Raw genomic sequence first — 25010 nt, forward strand, 5'->3', positions numbered from 1 at the left:
TTTTGATGTTTTCTGAATACTTGAGTAGTATAAATTTGAATCCCAAATTTGTATAAATTCTAAACCTATAGCTTCAAATTCTCATGGGAGATATTTTTCTTTCTTTCAGAGCTCATACAAAATCAGACACGTTTTCCTATCATCTCCCTTTGCGGCTAGGTGTCTTTAAAACTCGACTCCATCACGACCCTGAGAATTTCATGTTTTTGAAGAAATGTTAGTTCCGATCCTTTATAAAGATCCAAGGCCTTGACTTCTATGTCTATAGGGGATAATAAAACTCTTGCCACTAGGTTATATCTCTTATCCAAACCCTACGTCACATCCATACTAGACAACAACCACTCATGATTTTATCCCTGTGAGATTTTTCTTTTGCAATATTATTTTCATGTTGAGCATCTAGGACTCTTTTTTCTCTTTTGGGCACTGACTATGCAAATAATGTTTTGCACTCTTTTATGCAGAATTCCACATTTTACGGAAAATATTTTAAAATTTCTCTGTCTATATGTCGTTAGAAAAGAATAACTATTCTTATTTATTCATACCTTTCTATTGGGAAAATTTAAATCTAGGTTTCAGGCAGTCATGTGGTATAAAGCAGGTGTATGTATGGTCAATGGGCTCAGATGGTATAGCTATTGGGGAAGCTCTAAGAAGCAGAAAATGACTGAATTCATAAGACTATCTTGAGCTATATGGGTGGTGGCACAGGCTGTAATTGGGGATTGGGTGCATACAGTGTAGGGCAAGAGACCTGTTGGAACTCTACTAGGATCCATGTCTTATGAAATCAAGCCTCTTTTAGAATCTAGGAAACTTGGAACCTCATGTGTGCTGATGAGGACTGTTTTTATTTAATCCTCTTTTGCTCTGTCAAACTGAAAATATCAGCACTGCCTGGAATGAAATTCCTTTGGTATTTTAGGCTATAGAAAAGTAATCCTGAGCAATAGGATTCTGTGCTTATTGTCTATTTGGGAGGTAATGGTGAAACACATACCTAATTTTAGCATTCCATTTTGCACAGCAACATCATCACAGGAGATTTTTTAAAAATTAGATTCTAATCAGCTGATGTCTGCCATTTATAATGTTTAAGATTATTATAATAAAATGGCTGATTCACTCTGCTATTTAAGAAAAAGAGAATCAATTAAAACTATTGGTAATATTAACTTTTTAAATCTTTATTCTCTACTAATTTCACAGGCATGATATGTTGATATAACTATTAGAAACGGGAGAAGGAAAAACCCTGGTTATCTGATTGCCTGAGAAGCCTGGAACCTTATCATATAGATGTTAACTAATATTGTATGTGGCATGAAGATTTTGTTTCCCAGAAAATTATAAAACAGCATTGTGCTAGTTATTCTACAGCACCAATATTTAGAGTTTTAAAAACTAAAAAAAAAAAAAAAACTAGAAAGCATTATATGATATTTGAAATATTAATTGTATCATCAGAATGTTTTCTCAGGTCAAATACATATACCATGCAAGAGTAACCTTGTTATTATTCTTAAATATTTTTCTTTCAAATAAAGAGTTAATTTGAAATTACAATGGAAAATAAAAGAAAAAATCTGAAAAAGTGATCTGATGACTAGGACTTATTAAATAGCTACATTTTCAAGTGGCATATGGAAGAATGAGAATAGAGAGTAATACCTAAAATAACTATAATTAATAAAATAGCAAGGCAGAGATGCATTTAATTAAACTTTTATTTCATTTATGTCTTAAATACATGAAATGCTGACTCAGATATTATAGGTAAAATGAACTAACATTTTTTTCAATAAACCTCTGTGTTATTTAAAATTATGTACTAAAGACTACAAAGTAACAGGAATATAAGTATCAGCATTCCTCAGAAAATAGTATAAAAATAATTACCGAGTTTGAAACTTATGCAATAAAATGACTGCCAGAAATACCAGCCTGACAGAGAAAGTTAACTTTTTCTGATTAAGAAAGAATTAATTAAGTAATCTTTTGACTGACATTCTAAAGATTTCCAATATTTATGTTGTATGCAATTTTAATAATGCAATTATTCCTCTCTTGTTTAACCATTATTCGAGTTTTCTTTGCAGTGGAATGCATTGTGAAGAAATGTAGTTTTCAAAATTGACTTTTATTTGGGAATATCAAAATGATAATTTTCAAAGTATAAGTAAAATATACATAGGATCTCTTATGTTTGTTATACAAAAATATAATCCTCAAAATTGTGAGTGGCAATGCATAGTAAGGTAGATTTTCATTTAAATAAGCCTATAAATATTGGATAGTCTTCAGGACTGAATTACAGAAAGAAAATTATTAGAATATAAAATGACATTCAATTCCATAACATTAAAGAAGTTAAAAGCAGACTATCAACTTCTATGGCAGATTCTAAAATGAATCACAATTACTGCTCTACAGAAGCTTGTAATTATGGAAACAATATAGATATTTTTGAAGAATTTGGATTTTTAATTTTTAAAAAAACTTCATTTATCTATTTTGAGGGAGAGAGAGAAATTATAAGTGGAGAAGGGCCAGAGAGAGCATGGGGAGGGGAGAGAATACCATCAGTGCAGAGCCTGATGCAGGGCTCGAACTCACAAACTGAGATCATGACCTGAGATGAAACTAAGAGTCAGACGCTCAACCAACTAAGCCACCCAAGTGCCCCAATGATACAGATTTTTTAATGATAACATAATTATCATTTATTGAATATCTATGAAGCAATAGGCATATTCCTTACTTAATGTACTTGGTGTTTTAAGATCTATTATTTCCCTTAATCTCCCAGGAATTCATGATGTATATTACAGAATAGGAAACTGAGGCTCAAGGTTTTGAGACATATGCAAAATACATGCAGACACATGATCTGCATACAGATCCATCTAATTCTATAGTTATTGCAATTCACAATGCAAAGAAATTGTGATAAATTTTCAAGTTTGCCTGCTGCATGGTATATGTTATTTTATAGCATATGCAACCTTAAAAAAATAACTGATACCACATCTATTCTCTCTGCTTTATGACATAGTCTATAAATGTGTAAGAATAAAACATAGAATCGGGATATAATACTGAAGAAAAACGCAGTATCATTGAGCATGCTCCTGTCTTAATTTTATGCAGATACTTACACTCTTGTCCACACAACATATTACTAACTCCCCTTGTCATTTCATGGTGAAAAAAAGAAAAGTATAATGGTTGCCTCTACCAGTTATACCATTACATAAATATAATAAAAATAAAATTCTTTAGTGACAATAATTTCCGTACACCTAATTTAAGTTCTTATTTTGGTTCAGTTGATATATAATGATGAAAATACAGTATCATATGGTTTCATTATTTTTTAAATTATTTTCCACTTATTTTTGAGTAGTTAACAAATTCCAGTAATGTGATATGTATAATTGTACCTTCTTATTGTCATTTAATATTAAGTTTTTTAAAGAAAATTGACATATAAAATGGATTAATTTAAATCTTAAATATTCTTATATATATTCATTACTGAATTTTTAATGCTTTTATTTGTATGCTCAGCCAGTTATTAGAAGTCTTTAAATTTTCACATGTATATGATACAAATATAGTAAAATTTGTAGACAAGTCTTTCCCTTTTTTATTGGCTTTATTGGACTAAACAACCTTAAGTATGGACATGAAAATTACAATAGAAGAGATTTTGAATGCTGGTATATTAGTAGTCAGGTTTCTCCAGAGAAACAAAACCATTCAGATGTGTTTGGAATTGGATCATGTGGAAACTAAGTCCCATGACCTGCCATCTGCAAGTTAGAAATGCAGGAAAGTCAGTGATATAATTTAGCCTTAGTCCAAAGGTGTAAGACATAGGAGAATGAATGATGTAAATTCTAGACCAAGGGCAGTAGATAAGATGAAGTTTTGTAGTTCAAGCAATATGACCGGGAAGAAAAGGTAAATTTCTCCTACCATTGTTCTAATCAGGCCCTCAGTGGATTGACAAGGGCACAATGAGCCCACCAATTAAATATCAATTTCATTCAGAAACACCCTCACAGGTTTACCTGGGAACAATATTTAATTCTGGAGCCTAGTGGTGCCAAGTGGACACATAAAATTAACCAACATACCAGCAACATAAAAAGTGTATAAAACCCAAATATAATTGAAAAAAAATTATACAGTTTGACTCCTTGGGCAAAAAATTATAATCACAACTGATTTTCTTATAAAATTTCAAGGAGCAAAATATGGAAAATTAAGACTAAGCCATCTTATTTTTATTTTTTTATTTTATTATTATTTTTTTATTTCTAGGAGAGAGAGAGAGACAGCGTGAGCAGGGGAGGGTCAGAGACAGAGGGAGATACAGGCTCTGAAATAGGCTCCAGGCTCTGAGCTGGCAGTCAGCATAGAGCCCGACGCAGGGCTCAAACCCACGACGAACCGCGAGATCGTGACCTAAGCGAAAGTGGACGCTTAACCGACTAAGCCACCCAGGCGCCTCAAGACTAAGCCATCTTAAAATAAGTACCAGTATTCAAGCTTATACAATTTAAAAACATATTCCTAACTGAATAAATAATTCTAGAAATCCAAAAATAAGATATAGGTAGACATTTTTCTGGAATGGTACCAGTATTGCAGGTTTGATATATATTTAATTTTATGATAGTCATACTTCATACCTCAGAGATATGTGAGTTTGGTTCCAGACCACTGCAATGAAGTGAATAAAATTATTATTTTTGGGTTTCCCAGGGTTTATAAAAGTTATGTTTATACTGTACTATAGACTATTAGGTATACAGTAGCATTATGTCCAAAAAATGTACGTATTTTTAAAATACTTCATTGCTAAAAAATGCTAACCATCACCTGAGCTTTCAGTGAGTTATAATCTCTTTTCTGGTGGAGGGTCTCCCCTCAATGTTGATTGATGGCTGCTGATTGAGCAGGACAGTGGTTGTGGAAGGCAGGGGTGGCTATGACAAAATTTAAAATTAAGACAACAATGAATTCTCCCACAGTGATTGACTCTTTATTTCACAAACAATTTCTCTGTAGCATGCAATGCTGTTTGACAATATTTTACCCACAGTAGAACTTTTAAGGTTGAAGACATTCCTCTCAAAATCTGTCATTGCTCTATCAACTAAGTTCATGTTATATTCTAAATTATTTTTTTGAATTCTCAACAATTTTTACAGCATCTTTACCAGGAATAGATGCCATCTCAAGAAACCATTTTCTTTGCTCATCCATCCATAAGAAGCAACTCTTCATCTGTTAAAATTTTATCGTAAAGTGTTCTCTTCAAGCTCCACATCTAGTTCTTTTGCTATTTCCACTGCATTTGCAGTGATTTCCTCCAATCAAGAAGTGAGCCCCTCAAAGTCATCCATGAGATTTGGAATCAATTTCTTCCAAACTTTCATAAATGTGAATATTTTGACCTTATCTTGTGAGTCATGAATATCTTTAATGGCATGTAGAATGGTGAATCTTTTCCAGAAGGCTTTCAATTAATTTTGCTCATATCCATCAGTGGAGTCACTATCTATGGCTGCTATATTCTTACAAAATATATTTCTGAAATAATAAGACTCGGAATTTAGAATGACTCCTTGATCAATGGGCTAGGGAATATATGTTTTGTTAGCAGGCATAAAGATATAATGTTTTAATCTCACTGTACACCTCTATCAGAGCTTTTGGGTGAATAGGTGCATTGTCAATGAATGGTGATATTTTGAAAGGAATTTCTTTTTTCCTGAGCAGTAGGTCTTAACAGTGGACTTAAAATATTCATTAAGCTATGTTGTAAATAGATGTGCTTTCATCTAGGTTTTGTTCTACATAGAGGAGAGAATAGGCAGAGTTAATTTAGGATAATTCTTAAGGGTTTTCAGAATGCAAATGAGCATTGACTTCAACTTAAAGTCACCTGCTGCATTAGCTTCTATCAAGAGAGGACATTCTTTGAAGCCATGCATTGATTTCTCTTCTCTATGAAAGTCCTAGGTGACATCTTCTTCCACCATTAGGGTGTTTTGTTTACAATGAAAATGTGTTGTTTTTATAACCACCTTCATGAATTAACTTACCTAGATCTTCTAGATAACTTGTTAGGGCTATTCTATCAGCACTTGCTTAGAAATGGTTGTAGCATTAATAATTGGCCTAATTTTAATATTGTTTTGTCTCAGGGAAGGGGGGGCTCTGAGGAGTGGTAAAAAGATAGGAATGGATGGTGGAGCAGTCAGAGCACTTATCAATTAAGTTCATCATCATTTATGGGTATGATTTGTGGCCTCTGAAAACAACTATAATAGCAACATCAGGGATCACTGATCACAGATCACCATAAGAAACATATTAATAAAAAATTAAAATATTGTGATAATTACCAAAATGTGACACTAACATAAAGTGAACAAATGCTGTTGGAAAAGTGGTGTTGATAGACTTGCTCAAGGAACATTGGCCACAAACCTTTAATTAGTTAAAAAAAAATCTGTAAGCACACTAAAGTAAAGCACAATAAAATGAAATATGCTAGTACATTATTTTTCAGTCTCTTTTATCTGATTAAGATTATATAGCTATATCTTATGTATATGTATACATATATATTTCTTACATATGTATATATAAATTATCAGGGTAGGAAATATAGTCTGGCTTTAGAATAGTTTTATATTTATAAAACAATTATGAGAATAGTACAGTATTGCCATATACCCCACACCTTTTCCCCTATTAGCATTTTTTATTAGTATGGTACCTTTGTCACAATTAATAAACACCAATACATTGTTATTAACTAAAGTCTATTCTTTATTTGAATTTCATTTTTCCATTCCAGGATGCCAATGAGTATAGTGCATTACATTTAGTTGTCATGTCTCCTTTTTTTTTTTTTTAATATTTTTATTTATTTCTAGGAGAGAGAGAGAGAGACAGCGTGAGCAGGGGAGGGTCAGAGAGAGAGGGAGACACAGACTCTGAAACAGGCTCCAGACTCTGAGCTGGCAGTCAGCACAGAGCCCAATGAGGGGCTCGAACCCACGAACTGCGAGATCATGACCTAAGCGAAAGTCAGACGCTTAACCGACTAAGCCACCCAGGCGCCCCTAGTTGTCATGTCTACTGAGTCTCCTGTAGACTGTGATAGTTCCTCAGAATTTGTTTTCTTTGACCTGACAGTTCTGAGGAGTACTGATTAGGTATTTTATCAACTTTAGTTTATCTGATGTATTTCTTGGGGTTGCACAGGTATTATATCTTGTTTTGTTTTTGAGGAAAAGACAACAGAGATGAAGTTCATTCTCATTACATTATATCAAAGTCCATGTAATTAACGTGATATCATTATTAATGCTTACCTTGATCCCCTAGCTAAGCTAGGGTTTTTCCAGTTTCTCCACTGTCATTTTCCTCAATCTCCTTGGAATGCTATGTTATTTGCAAAGAAGTTACTCTGTATAACTCAAATTGAAATGATGAGGAGTTATGCTCCACCTTGTTGGAGGGGCAGTATCTGCATAAACTATTTGTAATTTTCTTTGGGAGGATGGTCTATTCTTTCTCATTTACATATTTAATAATTCATATCTGAATTGACTCAGGTATTTACGCTATACTGTAGGCTATAATCCAATCATATTTGTTCCCCAAACCTTTCTGGTGTGGGCAATTAGGAAGTCTTTCCATTGACATTTGTGTACTCCAACATATTTGTTGTTAGGTTTTTATTCTTATTTTTAATACCTTTAAATACTAGTGCTAAAAAATGCTAAGATGCCAGGCTCATTCTGTGTATTCTCTGTCCAAGTCCTAATATCAGCCATTTCTCTAACAATCTCTCCTTGTTTTTATTGGAGAATGATATTTGAAACTAAGATTGGTCATGAAGTGTACTCCTTGCTACTGATGTCTTTGCTTCAAGATTCAGCTGGAAGAATAAGGAAGTACATGTGTGCATACTGACCTATGCACGTACACACATTTATAAATATATGACTATCCATCTCTCTATATAGTAAGTTAAATGTGAGTTTATATTGATTAGTCCAACTCTAACCCATTACCACATATTTATTCTAGCATCCTCCCCTGACTATAGTCTTCCACTCCGATAGTGATTAACCCAGCCTCCACCATTCCCTATCCATTTACTCCACGCTTCCATTTTTGTATATATGTATAATGGATTTAGAATTGTTAACCTGTATATTGTGGGGAAAAGCTTTACCAAGTTTAATATAGTGCTTAAGTAAAATTTCTCTTGCCTTCAGTCTTCTAGTGTATAGTCTCACTTTCAAAGTCACATAGAGTAGCACCTTTACCACCCCAAATTTCACAAATTTGTAATTAAAGGTGAAGCCTTTTGTTATAGTCTGAATTCCACCTCAGATCTCCTAGTCAACTAATTTCTTTTAAAAAAATGCATATATTAAGTTTCACTTGTGCCATAAAGTTCTATTGATTTTTAAGAAAGTGTTATGTATCTACCATTACAGTATTATACAGAGTAATTGGTACCCTAAAAAGTTCCGTGAACTTCACCTATTCAAATTTGTTTAAAATCTCTATAGTTTTGTCTTTTCTACAATGTCACAGGAATGGAATTTCAGCATTTCAGACTGACTTCTTTAATACTATGCATTTAAGACTCATTGAGGTATTTACAGAGCTAAAATGCATTGATGTCCCATTCCTTTATACATCTTCTACTGTTTCATTGTATTATGCACTGTAGTTTATCCATTCACATATTGAAAAATATCTTATTCACATTTTGGGTGATTATAAATATTGTTTTACTCATGTGCAGGTTTCTTGTGTGAATATACATTTTAAAATTAGTTGGGTTAAAAACCTTGGAGTTTATTTCCATAGTAAGATTATGTTTAGATGTTTAAAAAACCCTCAAATTTTCTTCCATGGCAGTTGATGACCTTTTCTGTCCCACCTGCAGTGAATGAGGGAGTTCCTTTTATTTCCTCACTATATTGATATTTTCAAAAATTTTAGTTGTTAAAATTAATGTATAATATAGTTTGTTATTAATTTACAATTTTCAAATGACAAATGATGTCTAGCATCTTTCATGTATTTTGTATATAGTGTTTGTATATTAACTTTTATCCTTTGATAATGCTGTAGTCTATTAATTATAAAAAGTATTTTTGGTAGATTTTAGGAGTTTTCTAAGTAGATACTTCTATTATTTACTAATAAAAGGTTTTCCTGTTGTGGCAAATGAAAGATACCTTTGTTTTGTATGGCTAAGTAATATTCCATTACATATATATACATACATACACATATATACATATACATACATACACACACACACACACACACATATATATATATACATACCACATTTTATTCATTCATCTATTGATGGATACTTGGGCTGCTTCCATAATTTGGTTATTGTAAATAATGCTGCAATAAACATAGCAGTACAAATGTCTTTTCAAGTTTTGTGTGTTTTGAATAAATACCCAGTAGTATAACTAATGGATCATATGGTAGTTCTATTTTCTATTTTGTCAGGAATCTCTATATTATTTCCACAATGGCTATACCAGTTTGCATTCCCATCAAGAGTGCATGAGGATTCTTTTTTTCTCCACATCCTCACCAACACTTGTGTTTTGTGTTTTGTGTTTTTTGACTTTAGCTCTTCACAGTTGTGAGGTGATTTGTGGTTTTGATGTGGATTTTCCTGATGATTAGTAATGTTGAGCATCTTTTCATATGTCTTTTGGCCATCTGTGTGTTTTCTGTGGAGAAATCTGTTTTGTCTTCTGTCCATATTTTTGGTTGGATCATTTGTGGGTTTTTTGCTGTTGAGTTGTAGAAGTTGTTTATATATTTTGGATACTAACCCTTTATCAGATATGTCATTTCCAAATACCTTCTCCCAAACACCTTCTCCCATTTTGTAGGTTGCTTTTTAGTTTCGTTGTTTCCTTTGCTGTGTAGAAGCTTTTTATTTTGGTGTAGTTTATTTTTGCATTTGTTTTCCTTGTCTCAGGAGACCTATCTAGAAAAATATTGCCAAGGCCTGCATCAGAGGAATTACTGCCTATGCTCTCTTTTAGGATTGTTATGGTTTCAGATCTCACATTTAGAACCTTAATCATTTTGAGTTTATTTTGTGTATGGTGTAAGAAAGTGGTCCAGTATAATTCTTTCTTTTGCATTGAGGAAACCAATATCATAAACCATTTGTTGAAAAGACTATCTTTTTTGCATTGCATATTCTTGACTCCTTTGTTAAAAATTAATTGACTATAGGGGCGCCTGGGTGGCTTAGTCGGTTAAGTGTCCAACTTTCGCTTAGGTCATGATCTCGCGGTTTGTGGGTTCGAGCCCCGCAGGGGGCTCTGTGCTGACTGCCAGCTCAGAGCCTGGAGCCTGTTTCAGTCTGTGACTCCCTCTCTCTCTGACCCTCCCCTGCTCACGCTCTCTCTCTCTCCTAGAAATAAATAAAACATTAAAAAAAATTTTTAAAAAAAAATTGACTATATAATCATGGATTTATTTCTGGCCTCTTTATTCTGTTCCATTGATCCCTGGGGTCGTGTGTGTGTGTGTGTGTGTGTGTGTGTGTGTGTGAGTAAATACTGTTTTATTACAATTTTGTAATATATCTTGAAACCTGGGATTTTGATACTTAACAGTTTTGTTCTTTTTTTATTATTGCTTATTGCTTTTGCTGTTTGGGTTCTTTTCTGGTTCCATACAAATTTTAGGGTTATTTTTTGTTCTGTGTGAAATATTTTTGGTATTTTGATAGTGATTGAATTAAATCTATACATTGGTTTGGGAAGTACAAACATTTTAACAATATTTGTTCTCATAACCCATGAGCATGGGCTATCTTCCCATTTGTGTCATCTTCAATTTTTTTCATCAGTGTTTTACAGTTTTCAGTATACAGTTCTTTAACCTCCTTTGTTAATTTAATTCCTAAATATTTTATTATTTTGGTGAAAATATTAATGGAATTGTTTTCTTAAAATCAATTTCTGCCTCTTCATTGTTTGTATATAGAAATGTAACAGATTTCTATATAATTGTTTTGTATCCTGCCACCTTACTTAATTCACTTACCAGTTTTAGGAATTTTTGGGTGGAGTCTTTAGAATTTTCTAGATAAGTATCGTGTCACCTACAAATAGTGAAAGTTTTACTTCTTCCTTTCCCATCTGGATGCCTGTCAGTTATTTTTCTTGTCTGATGGGTGTGGCTAGGACTTCCAGTACTGTGTTGAAATAAACAAAATATATCTTGATTTGTTCTTTACCTTTATTCCCTAAAGTTTCTCTTTTCTTAATGTAGATACAAATTTCTCTTCTATTTTTGTTTGCTTTAGAAAGTCTTTTTTCATTTTTAAATTTGAAGAATCATTTCCCTGACTATAGAATTCTAGGTTGGTGTGTTGTGTTATTTTTATTGTTATTGTTAACATTTTAAATATTTTACTCTTCCTTTTTGCTGGTGATGTTTATGAAAAGTAATGTGATATTCTTTTTTTAATCTGTGGATGAAATATATGAAATACTTCAATGATTTGCATGTCATCCCTTTGCAGGGGTCATGATAATCTCTGTATTGTTCAAATTTTAGTATATATACTTCTAAAATATTTTTTTAAATATTTTTATTTACCTCTAGGAGAGAGAGAGAGAGAGAGAGACAGCATGAGCAGGGGAGGGTCAGAGAGAGAGGGGGGTACAGACTCTGAAATAGGCTCCAGGCTCCGAGCTGGCAGTCAGCACAGAGCCCGATGCGGGGCTCGAACCCACGAACCGCGAGATCATGACCTAAGCAAAAGTCGGACGCTCAACCGACTAAGCCACCCAGGCGCCCCTAGTATAGGTACTTCTGAAGCAAGCACTACTCTGTAAGTCTTGTTGCTTCATTGTGTTTTCCCTTACCCTGGCCTTTTTTTTTCTTTTTTTTTTTTTTAGGATTTTCTGTTTCTCTTTAGGTTTCTGCATTGCCAATATAATTTTCATATATATGTTTAATTTTTGCTGGTGTTTAATGTTGACATTCTTTGAGCCCCCTCCTCTGTGGTTTGATGTTTGTCATCTGTTTTGGAAAGTTCTAAGCTAATATTTCAAATATTTATTCTTTTCATTCTGATGTGTTGCACTTTTTAACAGTTGTTATAGGATATTCTCTTTCATTATCATTTTTGTTTATTTCAATTTGGAAAGTTTCATTGTTCTATGGTCAGATTCACTCATTATTTCCTTGGACATTTCAAGTATACCTATAGGACCATCAAAAGTATTTGTCATTTGTGTCAGTGTTGTTTTTTTTCAGCATTTACTTTTGATTCTTAGAGTTTCTATCTTAGAATTTATGTAACCTATCTGCCCTTGCATGCTATTTTAACATATTAATTATAGTTACATTAAACTTCCTGTCTTATAATTTATATCTGTGTTATATCCTAGACTAGTTCTGATGACTTCTTTGTCTCTTCAGTTCTTTTCTTGCCTTTAGGAAAGCCAAACATGTTGTATCAAGGAATAGAAACTGTCTATAGGCCTTTAATGTGAAGAGCTATATTATTTTGACTAATTATTTGGCTGTCTTTAGTGTTTGTCATAGGTACCAGAGATTAAGCATTCATTGAACTCCTTATTTTTGTCTCCCCTCTTGGCTCTGGAGATTTCCTATGCATTTATTGATTGGAAGGAGTCTGTGTCCCTCATCCCCCTTGCAAGAAAACAAGGAATCTTTCTCAGATTCTCACTTTGAGAATTTGGTGGTGGTCCTAGAAGTAAAGATTATAAAAATGTAGGGTTCCCCAGAAGTCGTTACTCATCCAAGTCCATACTCAGCTTTAGAAATGCATCAAAATAAGCATTTATGTTATTTCCAATTTATTTATTTTTAAATGTTTATTTTTTTTTTTGCAAGAAAGAAAACAGAGGAGGGACAAAAAAGGGAAAGAGAGGATCAGAAGCAGGCTCTGTGCTTTTAGTGCAAAGTGAAACCACAAGAAACCACAGGACCATGACTTGAGCTGAAGTCACATGATTAACCAACTTAACCAGCCAGGCACCCCTGTTCCTCTTACTTTATAGTTCCAGTGGCTTCTGTCCCAGGTAAGCAGATATCAGTTGCTTTATCTTTCTGAAAGTACATGTCTCTCCAGATTTCAGAATGATGATTTGCTCTCCAGTCATTTTTCCATGATGAATACTAAAAAAAATTATTGACTTTCAGTTTGTATAGCTTTTATCTTATAATGTCATGAGTGACAACCTCTGTCACTTACATGGTACAGCAGCATCTAGAAGTTATTTGGATGGATTAACTCCACTTTGAGCTTCAAACCCTAGGAGGAAAAAGTAAGTATTTCTTTTCTGGGATAAGCAGCATTACCTCTCTGTGCCTTACATTACTAATTTTAAATAGATAATATTACCCACCTTATAGAATTGTTAAAAAGAATAAATAACATAGTTTTTTAGGTTTATTTATTTATTTATTTTGAGGAGAGACAGAGAGAATCCCAAGCAGATTTCATTCTGTCAGTGCAGACCCCAATGTGGGGCTCAAGCTCACAAAATATGAGATCATAACCTGAGCTGAAATAAAGAGTTGGACTCTTAAGTGACTGAGCAACCCAGGCACTCCAATATAAGACAAGTTTTGATCACAATTCATGGCATCTAGAAAATGTTTAAGGATATTATATTCATTTTTCCTCACAAATGTGCTCTCCATATAAATAGTTGCAGACAAATAGCGCTACCAAATGGCACAGGCATAAACATAGGTATTTTCTACACCACACTTCTGTGTACATGTTAGAAATATGGATAGGGTTATTTGTACTAACACGGAACTTTACTGGTCCACAGAAAAAAACTTCTCTACTTAGTACAGTTACTCTAACAAAAACAAAGAGGCCCTTATTTAGTAGTTGAAAGTTACATAATAAATATTCATGAATATAAAAAAAATAGATGCGCTTAAAATTTTACATACCTCAGGCATAGGATATTAGTCATCTTTGAAATAATTCCTGTATTACCAAGACCTTATTATAAGACAGAAATTTTGGTTTTCTATACATATTTTCCTTACTGTGCTAAAACCAAAGTTTGGCTTATTTGATTGTGATATCTAGAATAATAGTTTGAGATGTAATGTGATCTGTTATATCTTATTACTAACATTAAATGAAAATATAAAATGTATGCCTTCACCTTGAATTGGTGGCTTTAGACTTAAAATATAATAAGCAGTTGTTTCCTAAGTACTAAAGGCCAGAGATGGAAGATAAGCATTTAAAAAGATGTTTGTAGAAATTATTAATCAACATCAAAAACTATTATTTCTCTCACCTGATTTATGATTCATTTAGTTATAAGTGAAGAAATGAATGACATAAATGTGAAGGTTTAGTTAGTAGTCCTATACTTAGGTAATAGTATTTTATAGCAGCAGGTTACTCAGGCCTCAAATATTTCTAGTAAATTTTCCAATAATTATAATATGGGCTGAGCTCTGCCCCTCCCCCCACAATATTCATATGTTTAGGTCCTAACCTCCATTACCTCAGAATGTGACTATATTTGGAGATAAGTCTTTTAAAGAGGTGATTAGTTAAAATGAAGACATAATCCAATGTTACAGGTATTTACAGACAAAATTAGGACACAAACATACACAAAGGGAAGACCATGTGAAGACACAGTCAGAAGACACCCTGTGCAAGCCAACAAATGAGGCCTCAGAAGGAACCAAACCTGGCAACCCCTTGATCTAAGAGAACTGTAAGCAACTTAATTTTCTGGTTTAAACCAGCCACTCTGTGGTTTTTTGTTATAGCAGCTCAGCAAACTAAATAATAAGAAAGAATAAAAAAATATATGAATGGTAATATTACAATAGAAAATCCAAAAGGCCAATGTGCATTTAAGGTTTGTATTAAGTTTATTTATTTTGAAATGGGGGTAGGATGGAGAGAGAGAGAGAGAATCCCAAACAGACTCTGCACTGTTAGCACGGAGCCTGATGTGGGGCTCAAACCACAAATTTACCTGAGCCAAAATCAAGAGTCAGATGCTTTACTGACGGAGCCACCCAGGCACCACAGGCTGAAAACATGTTCAAAACTCATCAGTAATCAGGGCAATGCAAATCAAGCACGAATGAGACAGCACTTCATAATTACTAGATTAACAAAAATTTAGAATATGAAAAATGTCAAGTAGTGCCAAGATTGTGGGGAGATAAAAACCTTATCGTGCAGCTAGTGTAAACTGACACAAGCATTCAGGAAAGCAGTCCGACACAATTTAGTTAAAATGCAGACAATCCCTGTGGCCCAGTAATTCTACTTGTTGATCTATCCCAGAGAAATTCTTGCATTGTATGCTAATACTCACCTTAGAATAATTTGTGGTAGCAATTTGGATGGATGTCCACAACTTGGGGCATAGGTACCACTAAGGAGGAGTTGAAAGTAACAGTTTAGATGCACACATAGCAACTTACATGGATCACAAAAATATCAATGTTGAGTGGGTAGAGAAGAGTCTTAGTTTGATATATGGTATGGTAATACCATTACATAATTAGAAAAACATACGCACACTAAATAATTTTAAAGGACAATGAGATGAATTTTAAACAGTGGAATACTTGCTCGTGAGTGTAAGGCAAGAAGAGTGGCCCTCAAAAAAGAAGATACAAATGAAGTGTGAGTTTTTTTTATCATCTATATGATTCATACATATGTATGTATACACACACACATATATATTAAAGTTAAGGAAAACATGTAGACATATTTATTTTTATGTCTGGCCCAGTGTAAAAAATCAAATAATTGGGGTGACTGGGTTGCTCAGTTGAGCAATTGACTCTCGATTTTGGCTCAGGTCACGATCCCAGGATTGTGAGACGGAGACCTGCTTTGATCTCCGGACTGAGTGTAGAGCTTGCATGACATTCTGTCCTCTCCCTCTGCCCTTCATCCTCACTTGCATGCTCTGTCTCTAAAAAAAAAGAAAAAAAATCAAATATTTAATTAATTTGAGTGAATGATTATAACAAGAATCTCTCCTATAACACAACGTGTCTTATTGGATACTGTTGTTTTCTTTCCACGTGTCAAATTAGTTAATCATCACATCCCTAAAAATAGGTACTATTTTAAAATTTATATTGAGAGAACGAGCATGTGGCTCAGCAGGGGAGCAGCAGAGAGAGAATTTCTTTGTGGTGTTTGATCCCAGAGCTGTGAAATCATGACCTGATCCCAGATCAAGAGATGGATGCTTAACTGACTGAGCCACTCAGGCACCCTGAAAGTGGGTACTTTTAATAACTCTGTTTTACACATGAGGCAGCTGAGGCAAAGAAATATTTTGAATTTTGTCTACAGGCGTAGGGCCAGAAAACAGCAGAGTGTGGATGTTAGACATATCTTAAAGCACACCCAACAACTGCCCCCCGCAACATAAGTTGTTCAAGGGAGTAAGGGATACAAACTTAGACTTAATTAAAATTAAGGTAGTTTTATTTACTTCAACATTAAAATATTATATGTATATAAATATATGGATAAAACCTAGGGAAATAATGAATCACCAAATAAAAAGCAATATACCTGGATCATCTTGGCTAATTTTGATGGGAGGGAGAGTTTGTATCTGGTTAGGCAAATTTGGAAATTACTGTCTTTGGATAAAACAACACCAACATGGAGCAATTTTATAAAACTAATAGCAATGTAAATTTGTTTCTATGAATGTGATAGCATTATTTACTCTTTATATTAATTTGAATAAAAATTTTTACCCTTGAATTCTGTAGACTTTAAAATTCTACATTATTCTCTATAATGCTGTACTAGTTTATTAGGGTTGTCATATCAAATTTCCACAAACTGGTTTCTTAAAAAAATAGAAGTTAATGTCTCACAATTCTGGAAGCTAGAAATCCGAAATCAAGATATTTGCAGGACTGGTTCCATCTGAGGAACTATGAAGGAAAGATGGGTCATACTTCTTGGCTTTCTCGATGACCATTTTCTTCCTGTGTTTTGTCACAAGTATCTCTCTGTGTCCAAATTTCCTCCTTTATAAAAAAAAAAAAAAGACAACAATCATATTGGATTAGAGTCCACTCTAATGATTCCATTTAACTTTATTGGCTTTGCCTTTATTAACTTTATTATCCAAATATTATCTATTATGACAAGTAAGTTTACAATTTGTATAGTTTTGGCAATGAGGACATAATTCATCCAATAATAAATGCCTATTAGTTATTTCCTTTGATAGTGGTTTCATGCTTGTGCTATTTATTTTAGAAATGGTTTTATAATGACATTTACTAATATACCTTATGCTTTTTTAATCATTTATTTTATTAGGAAACGATGGGTGAAGTAGGATATTTTTTTCTAATAGTGGCTGAGAATTAGCTATAGTAGTATTAGCTTACACTTTATATCAGTCCAGAGTCAGTATGGGATGTTTCCCAATTCCAAAATTGCAGATTATTTCTGTGAAAAGTTTCTTTGGTTTTGCTTTAAATTGAATCTTATAATTTGGTTATTATAGTTCTAGCACTAACACGAAGCATTCATAGATTTACATGGTCAACATTGAAGTCAGTGGGTAAATATTTCAATTATAATTATCAGAATAACTTTCCTTATTCATCAGGATTATTTTTGGTATTTGATGATATGCCCAAGGTCCACTGATGAAAAGATAGACAGGATAGAAAATAAATAACAGAAAGAAACTGAATATTAGGAAAGCATTAGTTTTTTCACTTGGCTATCAAAAACAATGATTAGAACAAAGCATCTGGTTTTATTCTATTCATTCAGACTTTGCATATGGGGATTGAACAAAATAGATGTCTAAGTTTGGGGTCTCTGTGCCAGGAATTTAGGTTTTTACAATATGTCTCCTTAATAGGGCCCAGACTCCCTGAACAGAAGGCAATTCCTATTTCTGGGATAAGGGATAAACACAAATACCAGAAAACACAGGTACTATTAACTGTATCTTAAGACCTTTTGAATGTGGCTTGTTGAAGGATTGTAAAATCCAAGTTTAAGATAATAAACAAAATTTGCAAAATTTGTTATTTAAGAAAAAATGAACATTCATATAGAAGCATAATATTAAAACAGTAACAGTCAGGCTAAGCAAAAAAAAAAAAAAAATACTTTGTTTCATGTAAAAGAAAATTAGGCTAAAATGTTTGGCCACAGTCAAGGGCAATATATTTTTGTGCTTATTAGCTTGAAGTTTGAATAACATGTTGTTTATACAAAACAAGTTTGACTATACTCTTAATTAGATCTTTTTCCCAATATTTACATATACGATTGCAAAACATCTCCCAAGAGTCTAAAGACCTCATGTTCACCTATTATTTTAGTTTCTTACTTGAATTGAATTAATTTAAGTTTTGAATTATTATACTTTCTTATACATCCTGTTTTCCTTACTTTGCCAGCTTAAGTTGGAAATATTCCTTAGTTTCCTCATTATTACATCTCTTCCAGACACACACCCAATTTAGAAAGTACATCCAGACATATATATATGAGAGGAAAGAAAACACTTTGCTTTATAGTTTTGATCTATTTTGATATTCCATGCCATTTTGGCCCTAGCCATCAGCCTGTAAAACTCATCAATATAAATTCTTATGCAAAAACTTTTGTTGCTAATTCAATTTTATTCCAAAGTTTTGAAAGGAAATCTATCCTTCCCAGCATCAAAGGAGATGACTGTATAATTTCTACCAAGCTACAATATTTAAAATCTTCTAAAATATGAATTAGTAGGAAAATGAAGATGATAGAGTAGGAAGCTCCAATAATCAGTCTTTCTAAGAAAATATCTTTTGAGTTTGTAAGAAATATCAAAATCAACCCTTATCCATATTTCAATACTAGCCAAATACTTGCAGCATCAAGGGCATTGCTTTGTAAAAAAGTTACCTGTACATTTTGGTGAATTTTGGTGTGGTTTACTATTACCAACCTAGGAAATAAGGACTTTGCCATCCAAAAGTTGTGTTTGGTTGTTTTGATCTCTCTGGCCAACTGGAAAAGAGGTAAGTTATTGTCTCAATCCCCTGAGTCACAAGTGGATTCTCACACAGCATCTATTGAGAGAGTTTAAAGATAAAGAATACCTTTATTATTTTCATTGATTATTGATTCCAGGAATTCAAGGAAATCGCTGTGAGTTCACTGACTGCTGATAGAACTAGACAAAGGTTTCAGTGACTACGCCTAACAAAAAACATAGACTTTGCAAAATAATCTCACTAAACAGATAAGTGAAGCCCCAAATACCAATAACAGCAACAAAAATACCAGGCATAAAAAGAAACAGGAAAGTATTGTCCAATCAAAGAACAAAAAATATCTCAGAAAAAAATGAAGTATGAATCAGCAGAGAATATCAATAAAGACAAATGATAAAAGAAACTAAATAGAAATCATGGAAATGAGAGATACAATAGTGTAAATAAAACATTTATCATATAGGTTCAACGTCAAATTTGAGAAAATATAAAAAAGAATCAGGGAACATGAAAATTGGACAATTGAAATTCCACAGTCTGAGATTCAGGGTGAAAAATGAATAAAGACTAAGGAATTTTATGGGATATCGTCATGCATGCCAACATATACTTTCTTAGAGTTTGAGAAGGATGATAGAATGAGAGAGGATTATGGTACAATGCTGGAGTAGGCAGAATCCTGATTCTATCTCCTCACCTACTCAACAAATGCTCTGGAAGAATCTAACTATTATTTTGGAACTTTGGAGTCTATTGGAGACTTGAACAGTAAATTATGGTTAATTTTGGTCAGTTTCCACTTTTTGAACAGTAGCAGCCACATCAGATAGCCATGTACATATTTTTGATACAGCTTCCACGCAGTTTGATGGAGCCAAGGAGGGTAAAAAGGACCCTGTCCACCAAATATCAGAGAGATGTGCTCTTCTGATTGCTGACACTGATTTCAAAAGTTTAGATAACGAGGCAGACAACCACTGGTGTTGCTCCTCCTACAATTGTAACAGTCTGGCGGTTCCATTAGGCTCACAACAGTATTTCTGCCCTTTCTATCCTCTTTGATGTGAGAGTCTGTTCTACCAGTTTGGAGGGCATTTTTCTAGTTTACTTATACTGTTCTGTGTGTTGTCTAGTTGTATCCCTGTGACAAGTTAAGCTTATTCCATTATCTTCTCCAGAATTCTAAACATTTCACTATTTTTTTAAAAATCAATCAAACTAAACTAAAAAAGAGACTTATGCAGGAAATATGGAACAAAAAATCTATAAAGCACTTATTCCACCTATTCCACTATCTTCTTCACAAGTCCAAGCATTTCACTATTTTTATTTTTTTTTTTACAAATAGTTTATTGTCAAGTTGGTTTCCATATAACACCCAGTGCTCATCCCCACAAGTGCCCTCCTCCATGCCCATCTCCCCCCTCCACCCCACACCCATGAGTCCTCAGTTTGTTCTCAGCATTGAAGAGTCTCTCATGGTTTGCCTCTCTCCCTTTCCCTCACCATTTCCCCCCTTCTTCACCCCCATGGTCCTCTGTTAAGTTCCTCCTAATCCTCCAATACATGCAAACATATGGTATTTGTCCTTCTCTGCCTGACTTATTTCACTCAGCATAACACCCTCAAGGTCCATCCACGTTGCTACACATGGCCAGATTTCATTGTTTCTCATTGCCATGTAGTATCCCATGGTATAGATAAACCACATCTTCTTGATCCATTTGTCCGTTGATGGACACTTAGGCTCTTTCCATGTTTTGGCTATTGTTGAGAGTGCTACTATGAACATTGGGGTACATGTACTCCTATGCATCAGCACTCCTATAGCCCTTGGGTAAATTTCTAGCAGGCATTCCACTATTTTTAAAACTCAGGCAAACACAAAAGATGGCACAGGAAATAAGGGGGGGGAGCTATAAAGCACATAGAAACCAAATAGCACAATGGCAAATAAGTTTCTCCTTATCAGTAATTAGTTTAAATATAAATGGATTAAATTCTTCAAACACTGTGTTATCTCTGAGACTTAGATACACAGGCACAAATTGGTCAAAAGTTAAAGGATATTCCATACACATAATACCAAAGAGATGAGAGGTGGGTATACTAATATCAGACAAAATAGATTTTATATTGAAGTTTTTATGAGATTATATAAATTTTAATACAGTTAGAAGATATCAAAATTAGAAACATTTACACATCTACTAACCATCAAAATATGTGCAATAAATCAATAGAATTGGAAGAAGAAATAGACAGTAGTTGGGGGCTTTCATAACCCACTCTCAGTAATGGATAGAACAGCCACACAGAAGATACACTAAGGCAATACCAGACTTATACAACACAATAAAACAACTTGATTCAACAGATCTAGTACAGAACATGAATGGATGATGGATAAGCAAAATATGGTATATAAATACAATGACATATTCTTTAACTTAGAAAAAGAAGAATTTTCTGTTTGCTGGGGAGATGGCAGAATAGGAGGATCCTAAGCTCACCTCATCTATGAACACCCTGACAACTATGCATTCCAACTTTCCCTACAAACAACCGGAGACTGGCAGAATAGATCTTCCACAACTAATTCGAGAGAGAAGGCTACATCAAAAAAGGTAGGAAAGATAAAGAAATATCAGGCACCAAACTCCTGATGACACTAACTGCAATGGGAGGGACAACACAAGCATGGAAGAACAAGGGGATCAGACCCCACACCAGGCACCCTTGCCTCTAAGATCTCACACTGACAAGGTGAATCCTCATAATGCCTGGCATTGAAAATCAGTCGGGCTTAGCTTTGGTAGAGCCAGAGGGCAATAGAAAACTGAGTTCCTACCCTTAAAGGACCATTATTTGGTGTGCACCAAATAAATCAGTCTGAGATGAGGCATAAAAGAAACAGTTTTAAAGGAGCCTAAAATATATGTAAAGAAGATTTAATGACTAATTTTAGGATGTGTGCAAAAGGGGCAGGGATTTACAATTTTTCTCTGGAACCAGAGGAGCTGGTGAGCACCCTTTTTCTTGTCTGTCCCTGGCCTAGATAGCTGGACATTTGTGGGAGCCAGTGCTAGCACTCTCTATCTACTCTGCTAGCACATGAGCAATGCTACAATGTTTCCCTGTAGACTTGCTTCACCCAATCCATCCACCCACTCTGACAGGTACCCCTCCAAAGAAGCTCCTGCCCTGGGGAGGAGAAACCTAACCTTATACACCATGCACTGAGCAAGCCCTGCACAGCAGTGTATCCACAGCTGTCCCAGAAGCTAAGTGCAGTCAGGTAGGCTGAATGCTAGCACCACCCATCAGCAAGTCTAAAGAGGCTGCATCTGAGCCTCTCAGCTGGCCACACTGGGAGAATGACCTACACACCATTGTGCCCACAGCAAGTGAAACAGGTCATTGCAGCCAGCTGCAGTAAGGTAAGGGCCACTTATACCCAACAATGTGCAGTCAGGGACAATAACGCTATAGGACAGCACCGAACCTCCTCCTCCTCTTCTTTTCTTTTTTTTTAAGTTTACTTACTTATTTTGAGAGATGCAGAGACAGCATGAGTAGGGAAGAGACAGGGAAAGAGAGAGAATACCAAGCAGGTTCCACACTGCCAGCACAAAGCCTGATGCAGGGCTTGAACACATGAAACCGCAAGATCATGACCTGAGCTGAAACCAAGAATTGGACGCTTAACCAAGTGAGCCACGCAGGAGCCTCAGCACAGTACCTCTTCTATGCAAGGTTAATTTTTCAAACTAGGAGACATAGCTGACTCATCTACACCTTGAAACAGAAAGTTAGACAAAATGAGGAGACAGAAGAATAAATCCTATATTTAAGAATAAGATAGAACAACAGTAAAATAATGAAGTGAAACAGAGATAAGCAATGTGTTAAATAAAGAGTTCAAGGTAATGGTCATAAAGCTACTTACTAAACTTGAGAAAAGAGTGGATATACCCAGTGAAAACTTCAACAAAGAAACAAACAAACAAAACATTATACCAGAGCTTAAGAATACAACAATTGAAATTAACAGATTAGAAGATGCAGAAGAATAACTGAGTAATCTCCAAGCCAGGGTAATGGAAAGCAAACAAGCTGAATACCAAAATAAATAATAAATAAAATGAGGATAGGTTAAGAGACCTCAATGCCAACATCATTCCAATTATAGGAGTCCTAGAATAAGGAGATAGAGACATGGGGTCAGAAAACCTATTTTAAGAAATAATAGCTGAAAAGTTCCCTAACTGAGGGAACTAAACAGACATCTAGATCCTCTAAGCACTGAGAACCTCAAGATGAACCTAAGGCTGTCTACACAATGACCCAATTAAAATGACAAAGATTAAGGATAAAGAAAGTATTTTAAAAACAATTACATATAAGGGAAATTCCATAAGGCTTATTTGTGAACAGAAACATTGCAGGCCAGAAGAGAATGGTGTGATCTGTTTAAAAACTTTCAAGCAAGGCTATTCTACCTGGCAAGATTATTATTCATAATTGAATGAGAGATAGAGATTCCCAGATAAACAAGAGGTAAAGGGATTCTTCACCACTACAACAGGAAGAAAAAGCTATGGATGTTAAAATACAAAAGTAGTAAAATCAATTAAATATAATTAGGGATATCCAAAATAAAAAGATGTTACTATAACATCAGTAAACTTAGAGGACAAAGGAAAACTTTAGAACTCTTTGAATGTATTTGAACTTGTGATCAACTTAATATAAACTGGAGAAACATTAGATATTGTATATGAATTCCTTGGTAACTATAAAACAAAACCTTTAACACACCCAAAAGAGAAGGAAATTATTAAACTATAGGGAAGAGAGAAAAAAAAGAAAATAACTACAAAAATAAGAAAATTAACAAAAAGGGAATAAGAACATATCTATCAATAATGATTTCAAATGTAAATGGACTAAATGTGCCAGTGAGCAGATATAGGGTGAATGAATAGTTTATAAAACCAAACCCATCTATATGCTGCTTATAAGAGACTTACCTTCAGACCTACAGACACATACAGACTGGAAGTGAAGGGATAGAAAAAAATGATATTAGGTGCAAATGGAGGCAAAACTAAAACACCCACAAGTATAGCCATAATTAAGTCAGACAAAACAGATTTTAAAACACTCTAACAAGAGACGAAAGAAAGGTTATTACATAATGATTAAAGGGGTCAATCCCATAAGAGGGTATAACAATTTTAAATATCTATATATCCAGATAACTAAATACCTACATATTTAAGTATTTAGAAGTACCTAAAATATAAAGCAAATACTAATTAATATGAAGGGAGATATTGATATTAATATAGTAATATTTACTTTAATACAAAATTATATCAATAGAAAGATCATCCAGACAAAAAATATTCAATAAGGAAACAGTAGCTTTGAATGACATATTAGACCAGGTGGATTTAGCAGATATATACAGAACTCAAAACCAGAATATATATTCTTTTAAAGTGCTCGTGAAACAATATACAGGATGAATCACATGTTAGGCTACAAAAAAAATCCTAAAACTTTAAGAAACTAAAATCAATTATAGGAAAAGAGTTATAAAAACAAACTCATGGAAGGAAAATAATATGATACTAAACAACCAATTGGTCAATTTTTGAAATCAAAGAGGAAATCAATAACTACCTGAAGACAAATTAAAATCCAAACACAAGAGTCCAAAATCTTTGGGGAACACAGTGAAAAAAATTCTAAGAGGGCAATTTATAGTGCCACAGGCATATCTGAGAGACAGAGAAATCTTAAATAAAAATTCTGACCTTCCACCTAAAGGTCAAAACAGAAAAAGGACAAAGCCAAAATTA

General features: G+C 33.9%; 1 long non-coding RNA gene and 1 pseudogene across 2 annotated transcripts in view; both read right to left on the bottom strand.

Annotated features, from left to right (window-relative positions):
• Positions 1-11590: 11590 nt before the first annotated feature.
• Positions 11591-11690, bottom strand: LOC144244926 (U6 spliceosomal RNA; annotated as a pseudogene).
• Positions 11691-14833: 3143 nt separating this feature from the next.
• Positions 14834-25010, bottom strand: part of LOC144244899 (uncharacterized) — a 580012-nt gene continuing 569835 nt past the window's right edge. The window contains exons 3-5 of one of the 2 annotated variants that reach the window (XR_013339108.1): positions 19092-19215; positions 17002-17157; positions 14834-16073 (exon numbers count right to left, since the gene is read on the bottom strand). This is a non-coding gene — a long non-coding RNA (uncharacterized LOC144244899). Of the gene's footprint in view, positions 16074-17001; positions 17158-19048; positions 19216-25010 lie in introns of both variants that reach the window. The other variant, XR_013339107.1, reaches the window with a different exon arrangement.

This window comes from Crocuta crocuta, unplaced genomic scaffold (genome assembly GCF_008692635.1).
Source record: "Crocuta crocuta isolate KB4526 unplaced genomic scaffold, BGI_CrCroc_1.0 scaffold38, whole genome shotgun sequence".
NCBI lineage: Eukaryota > Metazoa > Chordata > Mammalia > Carnivora > Hyaenidae > Crocuta > Crocuta crocuta.